This window comes from Poecilia latipinna, unplaced genomic scaffold, assembly GCF_001443285.1.
Source record: "Poecilia latipinna isolate Pla-1442-1.1 unplaced genomic scaffold, P_latipinna-1.0 Scaffold791, whole genome shotgun sequence".
NCBI classification, from domain to species: Eukaryota; Metazoa; Chordata; class Actinopteri; order Cyprinodontiformes; family Poeciliidae; genus Poecilia; species Poecilia latipinna.
In genome coordinates this window covers 227,269-232,629 of record NW_015113407.1, presented here as the reverse complement: position 1 = coordinate 232,629, position 5,361 = coordinate 227,269, and the positions used below count along the sequence as shown (strand labels likewise).

Sequence of the window (5,361 nt, the reverse complement as noted above, 5' to 3'; positions counted from 1 at the left end):
ACAGCAATGCACAGTGGCTAACCTCTCTACGAGAGGACCACAGCAACCTCCCTGAACAAGCCCCAGTATATACTAATATATACTAATGCTCCACTGAGTCCTCAGACAAACTATTGGCCCGTGTTCTCATTAATGTACAGTTCATTTCTGTGTTCGTGGTGTTTTTCAGTGAGGAAAGATAAGCCTGGCCACTCATGTGTATTCAGGCAGAAGGAACAGAAGGACGGTTTTCCCCTTTGTGAAAACCGTCCACAAATAACGGGCCTGCGTCAGACTCTACCACATCTTCTGTTCGCACGTTTACAGTATTCCCACACAAGCATTGCACGTACGCTTTGCTTGAGCCACCCCATCATGAATATTAATAGTAATGAGCTTTTCCTTTGTATCTGCGCTTGTACTGCAAAGAAGGGACTGTCCCTCGTGGCAGTGGCGGCACTGTCACCAAATGAAGATGTGTGGTTCATCCAATATTGAATATCATCTCAGCTGGGATTCATAATTCATTATCTAAGTGAAGATGTGACTCTTGTGAAGAGAATGAGATTTAAATGCTCGGAGGGAGGGGAGGGGATGTAGAACAAGGGACCGGACCAGGTGCTCTCATTCAAGCGGCACCTGAGATCACTCCCCTCGATGAAGTTCAGAGATTGTTATTGCAAGAGGTTATTTCTGTCTGGTAAAGAGCATCCAGAGCTCCTGCCAATCATTTCACACACCGAGACTCTCAGAAGCCTTTAATTTGCACAGTTAACATCATGCAGAAGGTGCTACGCTTTATTTATCAGTACAGTTGGAAAGACGAGAGTGCTGACTGCTATAGATTGGCCGTATTTCCTACTTTGAAAGGCAGCAGTGAATCACCAGGCCTTCGAGGTATTCAGAAAAGGCTGAGCCCAGATATAGAAAAGTCAAATAATCTCACATCAAAACTAATCAGAGGGAATAATCAGAATAAGTTTTTTCTACCTTACTATAACATAAATCAAGCCTGATTTGGAGTTTCCTGTCGGAGTGCTGCTCTTTTAAACTCTGCAGTTAAAGTGCAGAGTTTGTCTGTGAATACTTTTAGAGTTAAACTCCATCATGTTTTCGATCAGCCTCCTGTCCAAGGTGTTGCAACTGGTCTGATGAGGGTTTTCATAGGACTCAAATTTTCTGAGAATACGAAAATTTGAGAACATTTTCTTATTCTCAGATATCGGCACAGTCTCACTGAAGCATTCCTAAATGATAACTATTACTATTTCCAGGTGGATTTATCATTTCATTTATCCAACAATTGGCTACCTGATTATCCTTAAATGAAAATAATCAAACCAAATCTGCAGTCAGTTCTTTAGTCACCCTCTGAAGTTCCAAATTACTTTTGACAATTTTTTTCACTACTGAATAAATAAATAAGAAAAAAAAACTGTTCCTCTTGATTAAAACGTACTAAAACATAACTTTAACATTTTAAATCATGGTACATACAGAACCAGGTTTGAAATCCCTAATTCCATGACCAGTAAAACAAAAAACACCTTTAAATACGATGCCTCAATAAGCCAAACCATTGCTGGAACAAAAAGTCAGCCAGAATTCCTCCATAATGATGTGAGAGACTGAAAAAGTCACACAGAAAGCAGCTTTTTCTTGCAGAAAGCATCACTTGCAGGTACTAGCCTGAATTAGCACATTGCCATTACCACGGTGATGGAACCCGTTTCTTCCTGTTGTGTGTTGTGATGGCTCCTCTGTGTTTATTCTGGTATTTGCTCTTTGCCAGATGATTCGTGTTAGCTTTTCATCCTGTTTGGCTCATGCTGTGTTTATTGTTCTGATTTCCTGTTTACTTTGTAATTTTAGGATTTTTAGCTCTGCAGCGCTCTGTGCAGTTACTTATTAAACACTTAGATTCCCATTTGGCTGCATCCAGCAAGCGATTCTTAGATTTTGGTTCTCCACTGAACCCTTTATGCCTTTTGAGAAGTTCTGTCTTAAAAAAACAACAACATAATAATAAAAATTTGCTTACTATGTGACTCTTTACTATTCAGGATTCAATTGCTTGAGCTAAAGTGTTACTGAAATTGTTTTATTGGATGTAAAGGAGTCTTCTGGTTATGAAAAAAAATCAGTGAATCTATTGACTTGTTCAGTAAAATGTTCTGTCCTGTGAACTATTCCATTATTATGACAAGTTGGCTGACGTAAAGTTATATTAAGGCTTCAAGTCTTAAGTATATCAATCTCTTTATAAAAGATAAATTGTGCTTAGCACAACTTAGCAAAATAGCAGAAAGTGGTTAAAATCTGCTAAGGGCTTTTGGTAAATTTAGCTGAAATCATAATTGTAATTTTACATAAAAAATTATCTGGTATTTTTATCTTTACCTCGATATCAAAAAAAAAAGTCAGAAGAACAGAAAATACTGAAACCTGTCAAAATGTTAAGTTTTTGCAGTAGTACAGACATTATATTCATCTTGTGTGTTAAACTTTGGTGAATATGCAAATTATCCTGATCTGAAAAACGTCACTGAGGTGCACAAGTCATGACCTCAACCTCATAAAACCCTTCTTGTCCAACATCAGTGTCTGACCTCTCAAATGCACTTCTAAAGGACTTGTTCAAATCTACTATAAATCCTTTCATATGAGTATAAATGCAGATGGGAGAATAGTTTGAGAATATAATGTATTTTTCACAAAGCAATGCTCACTTGTTGATTATGATTAATTTTTATTCTAATGCGCTTTGTGGTTTATAGTGAACTATATAAATAAAGTTCACCTACTTCTGTTAAATAAAATACAAACACATAATCACTTTATTAATATGAAATTCAACTAATATAGAACATGACCTTGCTGTTGTTGTCTGTAATGGATTTAAATGAAAAAGTAATTTATTTGCATAAAATGTTAAGATTAATGGAGTTCACCATAACCTGTCAAACTGTCTGTGGTGGGTTGTTTGGTTTGGCAGTTACCTCCACGGCTAATGGAGTATCTTATTAAGTTCGGAGCTGCGTTGTTGCCTTGAAGGAGCTTATAAAACTGATTTCACCCATGCCACTAAATGCTTTTAAGGGACTACAGTTAATTAACTACAATTCACCACTTTAGCAAGTCAAATGGAGCAATCTATCTGACTTTAACTCGGAGAGGCTCACTTGCCCTGTAGTAGCAGCTGCATCCAGTTTACCATAATGAATAATTCAAACGATACACAAGGCCACTTTTAATTTAGATATTCAGAGCAGCTATGTTTACTGCGTCATCCCTCTCTCAGTCAGCACATTTTCTTTTTTTTTTTCTCGTTTCAGTGTTGCGCTCACATTGAGGGGAGGGCGAGAGAAAGACAACGAGATAAAAGAGGAGGAGAGCATGAGGAAGCATTTACGCAGCAGCAGTAGCAGAGATAAAGAGTACGCCTTTGGGTGAGGATGAATGCACGTCCGCTGCAGCTCTCGCAGAGATTTTTGTGTGACGCGCTGTATTTACAGTGAGAAAATACGATGAGGTTAAAGCTTGAACCTATACCTAAATATGTCACAGTCATGCATAGTAACACAAGCAGGTTTTTAGAAAATTTGAATGTCAGTAAAAAGTTTAACAAGTTTTGTCACTCATTTCAGAAAGTGCAACTCAGATTAAATGCAAAGAGTAAAATTTAGTCTCTCAGAAGACTTCTTTCAGGTGGTCTCACACCTGAAAAAGTTATTCTGGTTATTCACTGAGCATATTTGGGGAAAATTGAATGGAAGGAAAAAACAGCAAAGGCAGCTGTGAAAGCAACTTAGATTTTCATTACACCTCAGGCTGGTTTCCTCCATGCAACGCTGCACTCAGGCAGTTTTTCATGCACAAATAATTATTGAGTGAACAGAAATGAACATGTGTTGATCTGATATTTTAGTTTTCCAAGACAATGAGTTGTGACATAATCACATAATCATCAAAATTACATGAAATAAAATCTTGAAATATTTTCCTTTATTTGTAAAAAAAAAAAAACAAATATAGAATGAGAAAATATAGAACCTTGTTTTTCTATTTTTTAGATATAGCTATGAAAATTTAATGGAAACTACAGTTATTTTCTCATTTTATGCTTAATCTTAATTAAGCATAATATGCTAAACATTGCATTTAATGTTACAAAACACAGTCCGTGTACTTTGCATAATGAAACGATGACTGACTTTAAAGATTATTCCAGCATAATCAGGAATGAGTTGTCTCTCTCTGAACTCCGGTGTGCATTCATCTCTCCCAGCAGGACGTGACTACTTGCACTTGCAGCTTTAATTATACAGAGACGGGTTTAAAGGACACATGCAGGTGATGCAGGGGAAAGCACACACCTCAAAAACCGACGCTCTTCGGTGCATACTGTGCTAAAAACGCCCGGCTGGAGAACGCTGCATCCCCTTTCTGTGGCCTCTTCTTCTCAGTAAGCTATAAATATCAGGGGAATAATAAAAAGAAAAGAAGTGTCCAGCTTCATTTTCAGCACGCCTAAATAAAGATTGGCTGACTCATGTGAACACTGTTTGCACTTAAGAGTAAAAGCGTAATGGTCTGAGGCCACAAGCTGTGAAATAGTTTCCTCCAGTCTGATTCAGCCCTTTCAGTTTAGAGAATACTTCAGACTGTGATTATTTTGGGGAGAGTAAAGAAAAGCCTTTATCTGAATAATTGATATCTAACCAGGCTTTCACTCAACAGCTTCATCACCAGTAACGTCAACATCCAATGTCTCAATAAAGTATTCATGCTTCTGAAGTCTGGACCACTTCAGTGTATTTTGGCAGGTTTTTATGGGACAAACCAACAAAAGTAGCTCTTTATTATACAGTGGGTGGAAAGTGATGCTACAAACAAATAAATCCTAAAAGTTACAGCTGTGGCTGCATATTTAGGATCAGTAGTGGGGTGGAAGGGAAGGTTTTGTCCGAATCTGAAGTCTTTTAAAGACAAGTTAATCTGTCATGAGGCTCTCCCACCTGAGCTGTGAATCTCTGCTGCTCCTCCAGAGTAAACCTGGGGTTTCTGTGACGACTGCGCTCTTTGCAGGTCCTACCAGGTTTTTTCTTCGTAGGTTTTTACCATTGCTTTGTGGGATCTTCAGATGTTTAGATACAACTTTACTCTTTGTTTTAAAATGTTCCACACCAACTGACCTGGTGCGTTATTCAGCCCCTATAACCTGGTGACCATAAAGTCTTCACAAAGTTCAGAGATTTCACAATTTAAACTACACTTTACTGAAATGACATGTTTAGCAACTAAATTGCAAAAACAGTTTAGTTGCTCTGGATTTTATTTAGGATTTTCAGATTTTCACATCACCTAAATTTTATATATATA

At 37.6% G+C, this 5,361-nt stretch overlaps 1 protein-coding gene across 1 annotated transcript in view; it reads left to right on the top strand.

The window, feature by feature from the left end:
* Positions 1-3,315: 3,315 nt before the first annotated feature.
* dlgap4a (discs, large (Drosophila) homolog-associated protein 4a) overlaps positions 3,316-5,361 on the top strand; it is a 60,483-nt gene continuing 58,437 nt past the window's right edge. Inside the window, exon 1 of the mRNA XM_015046748.1 lies at positions 3,316-3,428. The gene's annotated coding sequence lies outside the window, so the exon portion shown is untranslated. The remainder of the gene's footprint in view (positions 3,429-5,361) is intronic.